Source organism: Bos indicus, chromosome 5 (genome assembly GCF_029378745.1).
Source record: "Bos indicus isolate NIAB-ARS_2022 breed Sahiwal x Tharparkar chromosome 5, NIAB-ARS_B.indTharparkar_mat_pri_1.0, whole genome shotgun sequence".
Lineage (NCBI taxonomy): Eukaryota > Metazoa > Chordata > Mammalia > Artiodactyla > Bovidae > Bos > Bos indicus.
Window position 1 is genome coordinate 101,339,993 of NC_091764.1, and position 19,622 is coordinate 101,359,614.

The window sequence follows — 19,622 nt, forward strand, 5'->3', positions numbered from 1 at the left end:
TCCTCTGTGGTCCCCTTCTCCTCTTGCCTCCAATCCCTCCCAGCATCAGAGTCTTTTCCAATGAGTCAACTCTTCACATCAGGTGGCCAAAGTACTGGAGTTTCAGCTTTAGCATCATTCCTTCCAAAGAAATCCCAGGGCTGATCTCCTTCAGAATGGCCTGGTTGGATCTCCTTGCAGTCCAAGGGACTCTCAAGAGTCTTCTCCAACACCACAGTTCAAAAGCATCAATTCTTCGGCACTCAGCCTTCTTCACAGTCCAACTCTCACATCCATACATGACCACAGGAAAAACCATAGCCGTGACTAGACGAACATTTGTTGGCAAAGTAATGTCTCTGCTTTTGAATATGCTATCTAGGTTGGTCATACCTTCTCTTCCAAGGAGTAAGTGTCTTTTAATCTCATGGCTGCAGTCACCATCTGCAGTGATTTTGGAGCCCAGAAAAATAAAGTCTGACACTATTTCCACTGTTTCCCCATCTCTTTCCCATGAAGTAATGGGACCGGATGCCATGATCTTCATTTTCTGAATGTTGAGCTTTAAGCCAACTTTTTCACTCTCCACTTTCACCTTCATCAAGAGGCTTTTTAGTTGCTCTTCACTTTCTGCCATAAGGGTGGTGTCATCTGCATATCTGAGGTTATTGATATTTCTCCCAGCAATCTTGATTCCAGCTTGTGTTTCTTCCAGTCCAGCATTTCTCATGATGTACTCTGCATATAAGTTAAAAAACAGGGTGCCAATATACAGCCTTGACGAAATCCTTTTCCTATTTGGAACCAGTCTTTTCCTATTTGGAACCAGTCTTACGATTATACAGTGGAAGTGAGAAATAGATTTAAGGGCCTAGATCTGATAGATAGAGTGCCTGATGAGCTATGGAATGAGGTTCGTGACATTGTACAGGAGATAGGGATCAAGACCATCCCCATGGAAAAGAAATGTAAAAAAGCAAAATGGCTGTCTGGGGAGGCCTTACAAATAGCTGTGAAAAGAAGATAAGTGAAAAGGAAAGGAGAAAAGGAAAGATATAAACATCTGAATGCAGAGTTCCAAAGAATAGCAAGAAGAGATAAGAAAGCCTTCTTCAGCCATCAATGCAAAGAAATAGAGGAAAACAACAGAATGGGAAAGACTAGAGATCTCTTCAAGAAAATCAGAGATACCAAAGGAACATTTCATGCAAAGATGGGCTCGATAAAGGACAGAAATGGTATGGACCTAACAGGAGCAGAAGATATTAAGAAGAGATGGCAAGAATACACAGAAGAACTGTACAAAAAAGATCTTCACAACCTAGATAATCACGATGGTGTGATCACTGACCTAGAGCCAGACATCCTGGAATGTGAAGTCAAGTGGGCCTTAGAAAGCATCACTATGAACAAAGCTAGTGGAGGTGATGGAATTCCAGTGGAGCTATTCCAAATCCTGAAAGATGATGCTGTGAAAGTGCTGCCCTCAATATGCCAGCAAATTTGGAAAACTCAGCAGTGGCCACAGGACTGGAAAAGGTCAGTTTTCATTCCAATCCCAAAGAAAGGCAATGCCAAAGAATGCTCAAACTACCGCACAATTACACTCATCTCACACACTAGTAAAGTAATGCTCAAAATTCTCCAAGCCAGGCTTCAGCAATATGTGAACCATGAACTTCCTGATGTTCAAGCTGGTTTTAGAAAAGGCAGAGGAACCAGAGATCAAATTGCCAACATCTGCTGGATCCTCGAAAAAGCAAGAGAGTTCCAGAAAGGCATCTATTTCTGCTTTATTGACTATGCTAAAGCCTTTGACTGTGTGGATCACAATAAACTGTGGAAAATTCTGAAAGAGATGGGAATACCAGACCACCTGATTTGCCTCTTGAGAAATTTGTATGCAGCTCAGGAAGCAACAGTTAGAACTGGACATAGAACAACAGACTGGTTCCAAAGAGGAAAAGGAGTTCGTCAAGGCTGTATATTGTCACCCTGTTTATTTAACTTCTATGCAGAGTACATCATGAGAAACGCTGGACTGGAAGAAACACAAGCTGGAATCAAGATTGCCGGGAGAAATATCAATCACCTCAGATATGCAGATGACAACACCCTTATGGCAGAAAGTGAAGAGCAACTAAAAAGCCTCTTGATGAAGGTGAAAGTGGAGAGTGAAAAAGTTGGCTTAAAGCTCAACATTCAGAAAACGAAGATCATGGCATCCAGTCCCATCACTTCATGGGAAATAGGGAAACAGTGGAAATAGTGTCAGACTTTATTTTTCTGGGCTCCAAAATCACTGCAGATGGTGACTGCAGCCATGAAATTAAAAGACGCCTACTCCTTGGAAGGAAAGTTATGACCAATCTAGATAGCATATTCAAAAGCAGAGACATTACTTTGCCCACAAAGGTCCGTCGAGTCAAGGCTATGGTTTTTCCTGTGGTCATGTAAGGATGTGAGTGTTGGACTGTGAAGAAGGCTGAGTGCCGAAGAATTGATGCTTTTGAACTGTGGTGTTGGAGAAGACTCTTGAGAGTCCCTTGGACTGCAAGGAGATCCAACCAGGCCATTCTGAAGGAGATCAGCCCTGGGATTTCTTTGGAAGGAATGATGCTAAAGCTGAAACTCCAGTACTTTGGCCACCTGATGTGAAGAGTTGACTCAGTGGAAAAGACTCTGATGCTGGGAGGGATTGAGGGCAAGAGGAGAAGGGGACCTCAGAGGATGAGATGGTTGGATGGCATCACTGACTTGATGGACATGAGTCTGAGTGAACTCCGGGAGTTGGTGATGGACAGGGAGGCCTGGCGTGCTGCGATTCATGGGGTCGCAAAGAGTCGGACACCACTGAGTGACTGATCTGATCTGATCTGTTGTTCCATGTCCAGTTCTAACTGTTGCTTCCTGACCTGCATACAAATTTCTCAAGAGGCAAATCAGGTGGTCTGGTATTCCCATCTCTTTCAGAATTTTCCACAGTTTATTGTGATCCACACAGTCAAAGGCTTTGGCATAGTCAGTAAAGCAGAAATAGATGCCTTTCTGGAACTCTCTTGCTTTTTCGAGGATCCAGCAGATGTTGGCAATTTGATCTCTGGTTCCTCTGCTTTTTCTAAAACCAGCTTGAACATCAGGAAGTTTACGGTTCACATATTGCTGAAGCCTGGCTTGGAGAATTTTGAGCATTACTTTACTAGTGTGTGAGATGAGTGTAATTGTGCGGTAGTTTGAGCATTCTTTGGCATTGCCTTTCTTTGGGATTGGAATGAAAACTGACCTTTTCCAGTCCTGTGGCCACTGCTGAGTTTTCCAAATTTGCTGGCATATTGAGGGCAGCACTTTCACAGCATCATCTTTCAGGATTTGGAATAGCTCTACTGGAATTCTATCACCTCCACTAGCTTTGTTCATAGTGATGCTTTCTAAGGCCCACTTGACTTCACATTCCAGGATGTCTGGCTCTAGGTCAGTGATCACACCATCGTGATTATCTGGATCATGAAGATCTTTTGCACAGTTCTTCTGTGTATTCTTGCCATCTCTTCTTAGTATCTTCTGCTTCTGTTAGGTCCATACCATTTCTGTCCTTTATCGAGTCCATCTTTGCATGAAATGTTCCCTTGGTATCTCTGATTTTCTTGAAGAGATCTCTAGTCTTTCCCATTCTGTTGTTTTCCTCTATTTCTTTGCATTGATGGCTGAAGAAGGCTTTCTTATCTCTTCTTGCTATTCTTTGGAACTCTGCATTCAGATGTTTATATCTTTCCTTTTCTCCTTTGCTTTTCGCCTCTCTTCTTTTCACAGCTATTTGTAAGGCCTCCCCAGACAGCCATTTTGCTTTTTTGCATTTCTTTTCCAATGGGATGGTCTTGATCCCTGTCTCCTGTACAATGTCACGAACCTCATTCCATAGTTCATCAGGCACTCTATCTATCAGATCTAGGCCCTTAAATCTATGTCTCACTTCCACTGTATAATCATAAGGGATTTGATTTAGGTCATACCTGAATGGTCTAGTGGTTTTCCCTACTTTCTTCAATTTAAGTCTGAATTTGGCAATCAGGAGTTCATGGTCTGAGCCACAGTCAGCTCCTGGTTTTGTTTTTGCTGACTGTATAGAGCTTCTCCATCTTTGGCTGCAAAGAATATAATCAATCTGATTTCGGTGTTGACCGTCTGATGATGTCCATGTGTTGAGTCTTCTCTTGTGTTGTTGGAAGAGGGTGTTTGTTATGACCAGTGCATCTTCTTGGCAAAACTCTATTAGTCTTTGCCCTGCTTCATTCCGTATTCCAAGGCCAAATTTGCCTGTTACTCCAGGTGTTTCTTGACTTCCTACTTTTGCATTCCAGTCCCCTATAATGAAAAGGACATCTCTTTTGGGTGTTAGTTCTAAAAGGTCTTGTAGGTCTTCATAGAACTGTTCAACTTCAGCTTCTTCAGCATTACTGGTTGGGGCATAGACTTGGATTACTGTGATATTGAATGGTTATCTTGGAAACAAACAGATCATTCTGTCGTTTTTGAGATTGCATCCAAGTACTGCATTTCGGACTCTTTTGTTGACCATGATGGCTACTACATTTCTTCTGAGGGATTCCTGCCCGCAGTAGTAGATATAATGGTCATCTGAGTTAAATTCACCCATTCCAGTCCATTTCAGTTCACTGCTTGCTAGAATGTTGACATTCACTCTTGCCATCTCTTGTTTGACCACTTGCAATTTGCCTTGATTAATGGACCTGACATTCCAGGTTCCTATGCAATATTGCTCTTTACAGCATTGGACCTTGCTTCTATCACCAGTCACACCCACAGCTGGGTATTCTTTTTGCTTTGGCTCCAACCCTTCATTCTTTCTGGAGTTATTTCTCCACTGATCTCCAGTAGCCTATTGGGCACCTACTGACCTGGGGAGTTCCTCTTTCAGTATCCTATCATTTTGCCTTTTCATAGTGTTCATGGGGTTTTCAAGGCACAAATACTGAAGTGGTTTGCCATTCCCTTCTCCAGTGGACCACATTCTGTCAGATCTCTCCACCATGACCCGCCCATCTTGGGCTGCCGCACAGGCATGGCTTAGTTTCAATGAGTTAGACAAGGCTGTGGTCGTAGTGTGATTAAATTGACTAGTTTTCTGTGAGTATGGTTTCAGTGTGTCTTCCCTCTGATGCCCTCTTGCAACACCTACTGTCTTACTTGGGTTTCTCTTACCTTGGGTATAGGGTATCTCTTCACGGCTGCTCCAACAAAGCGCAGCCATTGCTCCTTACCTTGGACGAGGGGTATCTCCTCACCACCGCCCTTCCTGACCTTCAGCGTGGGATAGCTCCTCTAGGCCCTCCTGCGCCCGTCCAGCCACGGCTCCTTGGACGTGGGGTTGGTCCTCCCGGTCACCGCCCCTGGCCTCCGGCGTGGGGTTGCTCCTCCCAGCCGCCGCCCCTGACCTCGGATGTGGGGTAACTCCTCTCGTCCCCGCCCCTGACCTCGGACATTGGGAATCTCCTCTCGGCCGCCCCCCTCTCCCCGAACTCGGACGCGGGGTAGCTCCTCTCTGCCGTTCCTGCGCCGTCGCAGTCTGGCACTCTCGGCCGCTGCCCCTGACCTCGGACGTGGGGTGAATACTCAGGGTGGATTTCCTTTAGGATTGACTGGTTTGATCTCCTTGCAGTCCAAGGGACTCTCAAGAGTCTTCTCCAGCACATAGACATTAAATATTTCTGTCGTTATTATTTATTAAAGTTGCATTTGATCAAGGGAAAGAAAGCAATAATTGAGTGTGTAGGCACCTCATATAGCAGAAAAAGCAACAGGATCAGAAATGGGGGATCTGAGTTAGTAAGGCTCCTCCAATGACCTTGTAAGCTTAGACAATTCACTCAGTCTTTTATGATACATGACTTCCCTGGTGTCTCAAAAGGTAAAAGCGTCTGCCTGCAAAGCAGGAGACGCGGGTTCGACCCCTGGGTTGGGAAGATCCTCTGCAGAAGGAAATGGCAACCCACTCCAGTACTCTTGCCTGGAAAATCCCATGGACGGAGGAGCCTGGTAGGCTACAGTCCATGGGGTCGCAAAGAGTCGGACATGACTGAGCGACTTCGCTTTCACTTTATGATACATAACAAAGCACGTGTTACCAAGTCCAGTCTTCGCTCTGCTTACCGCTGAAGAGATCAGTAAATCAAGAGACAAGGAATATGACTTTTTTCAGAAAGTCAGCTGACCAAGCAGACAAACATCTCAAAATACCCATTCTCTTGAGGTCTGGATGCCCGGTTATTTTATGGATCAGAGATGTGAAAAAGTGAGGAAGCAAAGTAAAAAGACCATTTAATATCTTGCAAATGTCTCCTACAGTGGCAAGCCTCAGGCAGGGGGAAGTGTTAATTTTTTTCTTCCTGCCATTTACAGGTGGACAGGTTATGAACAAAGGCACTTTAGCTTAATAGGCAAAGGTGCAGAATTCTCTGAGACAGCCCATTATGTATACTTATAATAACAAAAACGGCAAAAACAAGGGTTAAAGTCAAAGAAACAGTTTTCAACATGGAATCAGAATTGACTTCTCCCTTAAAAACATGGACATTTTAAAAATAAGATATGAATGATCTGAGATGTCATAAAGCATTAACCAATTGGGCCTCACTTTTTTCCCCCATAAAATCACAGCAATAAATTTGATCTTCTTTAAGGGCTCTACAAACAAAAACACTGTAACTCTAGGGGAGTAGGGAGGGGCACTATAGGGGTGTGGGAGTGGGAGGTACGAACTGCCCGGTATAAGTTCAAGGATGCATTGTACAACATGAGGAATATTACCAATATTCTGTAATAACTGTAAATGGAAAGTAACCTTTCAAAATCATATTAAAAACAAAAATTTTTAAAGTTAAAAAATAAAAGACACACAAACAAAAAATATAATTCTAGACTTTCAGCCCAAATGAGAAAATCAAAAGTTAGACAGTACGGCTAAATATTGTAGAACTAGTTATTTTATATATATATATTTAATATTATTATTATTTAATATATATATTTAATATTATTATTATTTTATATATATATATGTTTAATTTATTTTTGGCTGCACTGGGTCTTCATTGCTGTGTGGGCTTTTCTCTAGTTGTAGCCAGTGGGGTCTATTCTCAGTTTTGGTGTGAGAGCTTCTCATTGCAGTGGCTTCTCTTGTTGCAGAGCATGGGCCCTAGAGCATGGGCTCAAAAGTTGTGGTGCACCAGCTTAGTTTGGAGAAGGCAATGGCACCGCACTCCAGTACTCTTGCCTGGCCAAGTCCCATGGATGGAGGAGCCTGGTAGGCTGCAGTCCATGGGGTCGCTAGGAGTCAGACATGACTGAGTGACTTCCCTTTCACTTTTCACTTTCATGGACTGGAGAAGGAAATGGCAACCCACTCCAGTGTTCTTGCCTGGAGAATCCCAGGGACAGGGGAGCCTGGTGGGCTGCCGTCTCTGGGGTCTCACAGAGTCAGACACAACTGAAGCGACTTAGCAGCAACAGTAGCAGCTTAGTTGTTCCATGCCATGTAGGATATTCCTGGATCAGGGATTGAACCCATGTCCCCTACATTGGCAGGTGGATTCTTTACCACTGGTGGATTTAGCAGCAGCAGCACCAGAAGAAGCCCTAGAACTAGTTTTGAAGTCGGAGTTAAAATCCCAGCTCTATCTCTTACTGTGAAGTTCTAAAAAAATTGTTTCCCTGGCTTTGGTTTTCTAATCAATGAAATGGGAAATATATCAGTTCCACAGAATTATTGTGATCATAAGCATGAAAAATATTCACCAACAATAGTAAAAAGAAGCAAATTAAGCAATATGGATGGACCTAGAGATTTATCATACTAAGGGAAGTAAGCCAGACAAAGAAAGATATATATCAGATGATATCACTTATATGTGGAATGTAAATGTGATACAAATAGACTTATTTATCAAAAAGAAATAGGGAGTTCCCAGACAGTCCAGTGGTTATGACTCCAGGCTTCCAGTGCAGGGGCAGGGGTTCAATCCCTGATCAGGGAACAAAGATCCCCTCAGTGAGGCTGAAAAAACAGATAAAAGTAACACAGAAACAGACTCAGACACAGAAAATAAACTTATGGTTACCAACGTGGGGGAAGGGATAAATTAGGAGTTTATAATTAGCAGATATGAACTACTATACACAAAACAGAAAACAAAAAGGTCCTGCTGGATAGCACAGGAAACTATATTCAATATCTAGTAATAACTTAAAATGGAAATGAATATTAAAAAGAATACACATACACACCCACTGAATTCCTTTGCAGTACACCAGAAAGACTAAACTATACTTCAATTAAAAAAAAAAAGGATTTCTAAATAACAGAAGCAAATTAAAGCAATACAATGTCTGTCTATCCAATTAGCAAGGTGAAAAAATGATAAGGAAGCAAGGAAACAAACATTATTACATTCATCTCCGGTATATACATTAATATAACATACCTAGAACAAAAGTTTGCAATATATATTAAATGTTTTAAAATTATTGTGTCCTTTTTCTTTTTTGACCCCACCCTGTGGCATGCGGGATCTTAGTTTCCAGGCTACGGACTGAGCCTATGTGCCCGGCATTAGAAGCAGAGAGTCTTAACACTGGACCACCAGGCAAATCTCTATTGTGTCCTTCTTATATGAAATAACTAGAGTTGTCAAATTAATGGTGACAAAAGTAGAATGGTGGTTGCCAGGGGCTAGGAGAGGAGAGAATGGGAAATGGGGAGTTAGTCTTTAAAAAATACAGAGTTTTTGTTTTGCAAGGTGAAAAAGACATGAAAATCAATGGTAGTTACGGTAGCACAACGTGAATGTACTTAATGCCACCGAACCATACAGTTAAGAATGATTAACCAATAAATCTAGTATTGTGTACATTTTACCAAAAATTTTTAAAAAATGGTTTAATCAGCAATTCCACTTTTAGAATATTACTTGGAACCACTAGAATATAACCTACAAAAGGTCAGGAACAAATCGTGAGTACGTGATAAATATTCGTTGAGTGAATTAAGTAATGGAAGTAGACAAAGAATTACGGATATATTCATTTTAGTATATTTTTATAGAGAAAACTTAACAACCTAACTCGGAGAAGGCAATGGCACCCCACTCCAGTACTCTTGCCTGGAAAATCCCATGGACGGAGGAGCCGTGTAGGCTGCAATCCACGGGGTCGCTAAGAGTCAGACACGACTGAGCGACTTCACTTTCACTTTTCACTTTCATGCATTGGAGAAGGAAATGGCAACCCACTCCAGTGTTCTTGCCTGGAGAATCCCAGGGATGGGGGAGCCTGTTGGGCTGCCATCTATGGGGTCACAGAGAGTCGGACACGACTGAAGTGACTTAGCAGCAGCAACAACCTAACTGTACAACATTAAGTGCATTATGGAGCATCCATAAGTTTTATTATTACTCAGCCATAAATAATATTATAAAAGAATACATGTGGCATGAAAACTTACCCAGGAAAAGCTTATCCTTAGTAATTTAAGCAAAAAAAATATTTTTTTTGAAATATATAGAAAAATAATCCAATTTTGGAAAAATAAGTACAGAAAAATCCAGAAAGATTTATCTTAATACATTAACAATTGCTATTTCTTAGTAATTTTTTGTAAATTTCTATTTTTTTCATTTTTATAATAAAAAAAAACTTTACCATTGGAAAAACATTAGTTAAACGAAACAGTGTAGTCTTGACCTCTGAAGTACAAAGTGATTTGGATGCTGCTGCCAATCACAGAACAAATAATTGGGTATCTAAAAATCATTATAAGTGCTAGGGACACAGAAGTGGCAAAACAAAGTACCATAGGTAAAGAATTGGGGAAACTTATTTTAAGAACTAAGGAGAGTATAGACGATTTTATCTCTAAAATGGAAATAAAAACATAGACACAGAGAGCAAACCTATGGACACCAAGGGTGGAAGAGAGGATGGGAGAAATTGGGAGATTGGGATTAACATATATACACATGTATGAAATAGATAACCAATGAGAACTTAACTGTACAGCTCCTGGAACCCTACTCAGTGTTCTGTGGTGACCTAAATGGAAAGGAAATCCAAAAAGGAGGGGTTATATGTATGTGTACATTTGATTCACTTTGCTGTACAGTGGAGACTAACACAATATTGTAAAGCAACTATATTCCAATAAAAGTTAATTCAAAACAAACAAACAAAAAAAAAGAATTAAGGAAAAGTTCAAATATATAATGATGCTTCTCAAATCTGACAATCTGATCTCATTCATACCCTCCTACTGCTATTTGTACATATATGAGTCCCTTTCCCTGTAATAAAAGACCTGGGATTTTGTTTTGTTTTGTTTTTTAAACCTTTTCTAACTCAACAGATTTCTAGACACATCCTCCATCATCTCTAAACATGACAGCAAGCCATAGAATTAGTGTGGACTTAGAAAAGTTGAGAAGAATATTTAGGAATTAAGGAAAATTCATTGCGATTTTCTACACTAATTATAGCCCACACTCTGGTGATCATGCACACTGCTCTTACTAGCTCTTAGAAAAGACAGGAATGACACAAGCAATGAGGAATTATCCAAATAAGTAGACGACGAATTTGCTGAGGGCACCTGCAAAGCACACACATTAAAAACAAATGTTCAGAAAGACAATTTTTAAAATTGAGGTAGACATCAAGAAACAAATCTGTGGGAATTCCCAGATGGTCCTGTGGTTAGGACTCCATGTTTCCACTGCAGGGGGCACAGGTTCCATCCTATGTTAGGAAACTAAGATCCCACATGCCACACACACACATACTAAAGGATAGGGGAAAAAAAAGGAGTTTTTCATTTCCTTAGATGTATTTTTCTATTAAATATATTATTTATTTATAATTACGTTTGGTGGGTGAGTGATTAGTGAGAACTACAGTCAGAGGATGAGATGGTTAGATGGCATCACCAACTCAATGGACATGAGTTTGAGCAAGCTCAGGGAGTTGGTGATGGACAGGGAAGTCTGGTGTGCTGCAGTCCATGGGGTTGCAAAGAGTTCAACACAACTTAGTGACAACATTAACAACAAGAGTATGAGTAGAAGTAGTTAGAGGATGTTAGGGGGAAAAAAATTGGAGAAGGAAATGGCAACCCACTCCAGTGTTCCTGCCTGGAGAATCCCAGGGACAGAGGAGCCTGGTGGGCTGCCATCTATGGGGTCGCACAGAGTCGGACACGACTGAAGTGATTTAGCAGCAGGAGCAGCAGCAGGGGGGAAAAAAACAGAAGGTCCATAGGGTTAATATTTATACCATATCTTATGCAGTCCATGGGGTTGCAAAGAGTCGGATACAACTGAGCGACTGAACTGAATTCACATGCTGTTAAAACCTCATTCTTGCCATTTAACAGCTTGAGCATTTTATCTTATTATTAAAACAAAAATAAAACAATAATGAAAAAAATCCCTTAGAATCAACCTGTACAAAAAAGATCTTCACAACCCAGATAATCACGATGGTGTGATCACTCTCACCTAGAGCCAGACATCCTGGAATGTGACGTCAAGTGGGCCTCAGAAAGCATCACTACGAACAAAGCTAGTGGAGGTGATAGAATTCCAGTGGAGCTATTCCAAATCCTGAAAGATGATGCTGTGAAAGTGCTGCCCTCAATATGCCAGCAAATTTGGAAAACTCAGCAGTGGCCACAGGACTGGAAAAGGTCAGTTTTCATTCCAATCCCAAAGAAAGGCAATGCCAAAGAATGCTCAAACTACCACACAATTGCACTCATCTCACATGCTAGTAAAGTAATGCTCAAAATTCTCTAAGCCAGGCTTCAGCAATATGTGAACCATGAACTTCCTGATGTTTAAGCTGGTTTTAGAAAAGGCAGAGGAACCAGAGATCAAATTGCCAACATCCGCTGGATCATCGAAAAAGCAAGAGAGTTCCAGAAAAACATCTATTTCTGTTTTCTTGACTATGCCAAAGCCTTTGACTGTGTGGATCACAATAAACTGTGGAAAATTCTGGAAGAGATGGGAATACCAGACCACCTGATCTGCCTCTTGAGAAATTTGTATGCAGGTCAGGAAGCAACAGTTAGAACTGGACATGGAACAACAGACTGGTTCCAAAGAGGAAAAGGAGTTCGTCAAGGCTGTATATTGTCACCCTGTTTATTTAACTTATATACAGAGTACATCATGAGAAACGCTGGACTAGAAGAAACACAAGCTGGAATCAAGATTGCCGGGAGAAATATCAATCACCTCAGATATGCAGATAACACTACTCTTATGGCAGACAGGGAAGAGCAACTAAAAAGCCTCTTGATGAAAGTGAAAGTGGAGAGTGAAAAAGTTGGCTTAAAGCTCAACATTCAGAAAACGAAGATCATGGCATCCGGTCCCATCACTTCTTGGGAAATAGATGGAGAAACAGTGGAAACAGTGTTAGACTTTATTTTTCTGGGCTCCAAAATCACTGCAGATGGTGACTGCAACCATGAAATTAAAAGATGCTTACTCCTTGGAAGGAAAGTTATGACCAACCTAGATAGCATATTCAAAAGCAGACATTACTTTGCCAACAAAGGTTCGTCTAGTCAAGGCTATGGTTCTTTCCTGTGGTCATGTATGGATGTGAGAGTTGGACTGTGAAGAAGGCTGAGCGCCAAAGAATTGATGCTTTTGAACTGTGGTGTTGGAGAAGACTCTTGAGAGTCCCTTGGACTGCAAGGAGATCCAACCAGTCCATTTTGAAGGAGATCAGCCCTGGGATTTCTTTGGAAGGAATGATGCTAAAGCTGAAACTCCAGTACTTTGGCCACCTCATGTGAAGAGTTGACTCATTGGAAAAGACTGATGCTGGGAGGGATTGGGTGCAGGAGGAAAAGGGGATGACAGAGGATGAGATGGCTGGATGGCATCACTGACTCGATGGACGTGAGTCTGGGTGAACTCTGGGAGTTGGTGATGGACAGGGAGGCCTGGTGTGCTGCGATTTATGGGGTCGCAAAGAGTTGGACACGACTGAGCAACTGATCTGATCTGATCTGAATGACTATGTAATAATATCACTTTATATTAATCTATCATTTTTAATCATTTAGAAATTTATCTTTTGACACTAAATAATCATGTCTTTAGCCGCATTTCATGACATGCCAAATCAAGTTCTATCCGCATTTCATATTATGTTCTTACTAAATTATATCTAATTATCAATTTAATGTACATAAACACTTAAGGGTCTTAATCCTTTGGGATGAATTGTTTTAAAAAAAAATATCAATTTGTACTCCTAGCAGTAGTGAATGACAGTTTAGTTTTAATAACTTTGGCTGGTCTTGGATATTTTCTTTCCTTCTTTAGCTTTTTAAGATGAGATGTAACTGATAAATACTTTCTATCTTCATTTAGACTTCTTTTATTGGCCACACCACATGGCATGTAGGATCTTAGTTCCCTGACTGGGGATTGAACCCTTGCCTCCAGCATGGTGGATGTTCGGAGTCCTAACCGCTGGACTGCCAGGGGATTTCCTGGACTACTTCAATTACTAAGGTTGATTTTTTTTTTAAGTCGTTTGCACATTTTCTTTGAAATGTACATTTCTGTTGTTGACACTCTTTTGAACTATAGCAAATACATTTTTTTATTTAAAAAAGAAAAAAGAGTGTTTTCAGTAATGGTCAGCATCAGGTTATCAGAAATCCCCAGTGCAGGATTTTGTACTTCCTATGTGATGATCACAAATTGAGGTTTAGACGCTCTGCTGAGATCTCTAGGCATTGTCACCTCAAAGTGACACCACTCCGTATTCCAGTCTCCCGAAACAAAGCTACTCACAGTGTGGGCCTCCGTCCTATGCTCATCTGCAAATTGTAACTTGTGGACAACAGCGCAGAAAATGAGAGCAAGTGTTAAAGAATGTTTAGAGCAATTTGACAAATTAATGTTATGTCAGATTAATCTATTATTTTTTAAATGGTGTTTAATTTTGTGTTTTAAATTATTAATTTCTAGTAATTTTTCAATTATATCTTATAAGTATTTTGATCCATGATTCAAGATTAAAACAACAAGCTGGGGCTTCCCTGGCAGCTCATTGGTAAAGAATCTGCCTTGCAATGCAGGGGATCTGGGTTCAATCCCTGGTCTAGGAAGATGCCACATAAGCTCTGACACTGCAACTAAGACTTGACAGAGCCAAATAAACTAAAAACAAACAAATAAATAAAACAAGCTGAACCTTCACCATAGACGGGTTGAAAAGCAATATTCTAAATTATTTATTTGACTCAGCATATTAGTTTCTTATTGCTGCTATAAAATTTACGGCAAATTTAATAGGTTAAAACAACAGAAATTATTATCTTACAGTTCCAGAGGTTAGAAGTCCAAAATTGGTCTTAATGGGTTCAAATCAAGGTATAACTTGAAGCTATGTGGGGACTTCCCTGGAGGTGCAGTGATTATGACTCTACAGTTTCAACGCAGAGCGCTTGCGTTCGATCCCTGGTCAGGTCACAAGCCAAGTGGCCAAAAAAAAAAAAAAAAAAAAGGATAGCTTGGAGATGTGTTCTTTCTGGAAGCTCAAGAGAAGAATCTGTTTCTTTGCCTTCTTTAGCTTCTAGAGCATGTCTACATTCCTTGGCAAGTGATCTCTTTCCCCATTTTCAAAGCCAGCAGAGTAACACCCTCAGATAGCTCTCACTCTGATCTCCTTTACCACCTGTAAGGACTTTTGTGATTACAGCACTTCAATACAGGATTATCTTCCCATCTCAAGATCCTTGACTTAACCACGTTGATAAGTTTCCTTTGGCATATAAGATAACATATTCACAGGTTTTGGCAGTTAGGATATGGATGCCTATGGGGGGTAGTTATTCAGTGTTCCACATTCAGGTTACTAGTTTTAGCCTTCAAAGTCACATTCTCAAATCCATCTTCAGAGAGCAAAAGGGGTTCTTGGTTACACCAGACAGAGTTGCTTTCCACAAATAACACGTCAGACCATAGTGCAAGCGTAAGTAATTAAGTGATTTTGATCCTGGATGTAAACAAACAAATTTTTTTTAAATCTCAGTTGTTTTTCATTAATTTTAACTAAGATACTACCCATCAAATCATCTAATATTATTTTATCTATTTACCTATCTGGAAAAGAGTTGAGTAATAATACCACTGGAAGATATCATGTTAGCATCATGTAACCCTAAGTTAAAGAGTTGTGAAACTCTATCAGAATTTCCCAAAGTTTATTCCCATTTTCAAGGGGCTTTGTGTGTCTATGTGTGTCAATTATTAAAAACAACCTTTTGAGTTTTATCAGCCACCACTATTTGTTATCAGCAGCAAGACCCTGCTGTAGCGTAGTCTGTATCCACACCATTCAAATTGTTTCTGATAGAACTACTGAGAGACAGCTCTGCTCTTAGTATATTACTCTCTCCATTCATTGTGATTCCTTTTAGTTTGAAGTATTTTATTTTTGCAGGACCAGCAGCTACTAAATAAGGTAGCAATTATCAGCTGACATTTAGTTTTTTTTTTTCCCTTTGACCATGCTGTGTGGCTTGAGATCTTAGTTCCCTGACTAGGGATTGAATTCACACCCCCTGCAATGGAAGCTCGGTGTTTTAACCACTAGCCAGGGCAGTCCCTCACATGAAACATTTTTGTATAAATTTGAGTGCTTTTCTCCTGTTAATCTGTCTTTGTCAGTTTAAGACCCAGCCAGAGACAATAAGAGGTTCAAGAAAAACTTTTTTTCCTCCCGTACACTGTGCATAAGCTGTTCTGTTTGTTTTTATTTTGTAATATGACACACGTCAACATTCTCAAATAATACAGCACTCATTACCGAGCACTCTAATATGACACTAAGTACCATTTTCCCCCACCACATACGATGATGATGCCTCTCCAGTATTAGTTTTGTTGTTCCTAACCCATTAGGGAGAAATGCCTAATTGTTTCTGTTTAATATACTCAACTTTTAACATAATTCACAATTTTTCATATGCTTCCTGGCTATTTGAACTTCCTTTGGAAATATTTTTGTCCATTTTTCACTTGGATTATTCATCTGTTAATTTTTTTCTCATTTTGGGGGCTCGAGGCATATGGGAACCTAGTTCACTGATCAGGGATGGAACCCACGCCACCTGCAGGGGAAGTGTGGTATCTTAACAGCTGGACCACGAGGGAAGTCCAGAGAGAACCTAAAATCCTCTACATCCTAAAGTGGGAAAGAATGCATCACTGGGTGGGCTCGAACCACCAACCTTTCTGTTAACAGTCAAAAGTGCTAACCAGTAGCACCAAAGAGACACCTCGCTAAGATTTAAATTGAGGAAGAATTAAAAGCCCCTTTGACTGTAATCCCTCTTGTTGCCTATTGTTGTTTGGTTGCACATTCCCCTCCACTGGAAGGAGGATTCCTAACCACTGGACCACCAGGGAAGTCCCTATCATTTTCTTGCAATTTCTAACTTGTTCCCCAGCTTGCACTCTCTTTTACTCTACTCTATGTTGTCCATAGCATACTAATAACTTCATTCGTACTTCTAACATACTAATAACTTCATTCATCTATTGAACAAATATTTGTGCAGGTACTGTCTTAAGCATTTGAGATGAAAGGGTTAGTCGCTTAATTGTGACTGACTCTTTGTGAGCCCATGGGCTGTAGCTCTCTAGGTTCTTCCAGTCCATGGGATTCTCCAGGCATGAATACTGGAGTGGGTTACCATTCCCTTTAGGGGATCTTCCCGACCCAGGGGTTGAACCCAGGTCTCCTATACTGGAGGCAGATTCTATACCATTTAAGCCACCAGAGACCCAAGCATTTGAGATATATAAGTGAACATATAAAAATCCTTGACCTCAAACTTACATTCTACTGGGGTAAGACAGTCAATACACAAATAATAGATACTGGGCTTGCCAGGTGGCACTAATGGTAAAGAACCTGCCTACCAATGCAAGAGATGTAAGAGACAGAGGTTCAGTTCCTGGGTTGGGAAGAATCCCTGGAGAAGGAAATGGCAACCCACTCCAGTATTCTTGCCTGGAGAATCTCATGGACAGAGGAGCCTGGTGGACTACAGTCCATTAGGGTCGCACAGAGACCAACACGACTGAAGCAACTTAAGTGAAGTGAAGTGAAGTCACTCAGTCGTGTCCGACTCTTTGCGACCCCGTGGACTGTAGCCTACCAGGTTCCTCAATCCACGAAATTCTCCAGGCAGGAATACTGGAGTGGATTGCCATTTCCTTCTCCAGGGGATCTTCCCAACCCAGGGATCGAACCTCGGTCTCCCACGTTACAGGCAGACGCTTTACCGTCTGAGCCACCAGGGAAGCAACTTAGCATGCATGCAATTGTTGAATAAAGAAACAGGTAAATCTTTGGGCATTTATCCAAGTACTTTTTAAAAAATTTATTTAATTTTTCATTTTTTTGCTTCACTGGGTCTTTTCATTGCTGCCCATGGGCTTTCTCATGTTGCAGCGAGTGGGGGACTTCCCTGGTGGCTTAGATGGTAAAGAATCTGCCTGCAACTTTGGAGACCCTGGGCTGGGAAGATCCCCTGGAGACGGAAATGGAAACCCACTGCAGTATTCCTGCTTGGAGAATTTCATGGACAGAGGAGTCTGGTGGGCTACAGTCCATGGGGTCGCAAAGAGTCGGACACAGCTGAGTGACTAACACAAGTGTTCATAGTGAGTGGGGGCTCCTCTTTAGTTGTGGTGCCTGAGTTTCTCTTGTTGTGGAGCATGAGCGCTACCAGGACTGAACCTGTGTCTCTTGCATTGGTGGGCAGATTGAAAAAAAAGTCTTAAACAGCTGAATAACTTTGTAAATTAAAATTAGGTGAAAGAAAATACAGCTTATAAAATTTTATATTCAATATTTTGTAATTTATGATTAAGAAACACATGCTCGATTGGCAATTTAAACTTTAAATAAATATTCGTGAATAATTTATCTTCTGGATAACACATTTGTGGATCTTTCTGGTTTATCCAAAGGCAAAGAAAATAAAATATTAATGCTTAAATGTCTAAATTGTCTATCTGATCTAAGACTGCCTTTAATGTCTGAGCCTCAAGCAAAGAAAACAAGAAATAGTTCTCTATTCTTCCAAGGCTATAAATTTGCAGTTGATAAGGACTGGTGGGGTCATTTTTACTGCCTGGGATAACAATGTTTCTCCTGTCTTGCATTTTTAGATAATGAAGATAACAAATCCTTAAAAGTTCTTGCATTCTTGCCTAGAGGATCAGAAGACAACAGAAAAGATGTTGGTCCTGACCTTTACTCTTAGGATTAGCTTCTTTGACCATTTTTGGGATTCAGGAACTCCAAGTTTATCTTTGCTGTTTCAAAACTAGAGGCAGTATTTACAAGTTTTAAGGGAGAGGGAAAAGGAACAAAAATCAAAACAAACTTGAACACTAGTGTACTCATTCTTTTTAATATTTTGACTTTTTATATATGAGCATGAAATATATGAAGGGCTTCCCAGGTGAAAAGTGAAGTGAAAGTGTTAGTTGCCCAGTCGTGTCCGACTCTATGCAACTCCATGGACATTAGCCCTCCAGGCTCTTCTGTCCTTGGAATTCTCCAGGCAAGAATACTGGACTGAGTTGTAATTCCCTTCTCCAAGGGATCTTCTTCTTCCAGGGATCAAACCCGGGTCTCCTGTATTACAGATGGACTCTTTACTCTTTAAAATACATGAAGGGCTTCCCAGGTGCTGCAGTGGCAAAGAATCCACCTGCCAATGCAGGAGACCCAAGACTTGGGTGAGTGGGAAATGGCAACCAACTCCAATATTCTTGCCTGGAAAATTTCACAGACAGAGAAGCCTGGCATGTGATTGAAAAGAGTTGGACATGACTTAGCACACACACAAACACACACACATATGAAATAAATGAGCTTCCCAGGTGGTTCAGTAGTAAAGAACCCACATGCCAATGCCAGAGATTCTATTCAGCTCTGTTGCTGGGTTGGGAAGATCCCCTGGAGAAGGAAATGGCTACCCACTCCAATATTTTTACCTGGGAAATCCCATGGGCAGAGGAGCCTGGCAGGCTACAGTCCTTGGAGTCACAAAAGAGTCGGATACAACTTTATCGACTAAACAACATCAACATAAGTGAATGATTAAGTAGATATTATGATACACCAACTTTGCTCTGGACTTCCCAGGTGATGTTAGTGGTAAAAAATGCACCTGCCAATGGAGGAGATGTTGAGACGTGGGTTTGATCCCTGTGTTGGGAAGATCCCCTGGAGGAGGGCATGGCAACCCACTCCAGTATTCTTGCCTGGAGAATCCCCAGAAACAGAGGAGCCTGGAGGGCTACAGTCTTCAGGGTCAAAAAGAGTCAGACACAACTAAAGCAACTGAGCACGCACACACAGGCACGCATCCATAAGGTACATAAACTCCCTCTCCCATCCCTACTGTTGTCCACACCTACTGGCAGGTAAGTGTGGGAACCACACACACTAAAACCTCTACACAATGGCAGACACTTGTTGCTGCCTTCCTACCTCCACAGGACCTCCACTCAGGGAAACATTGC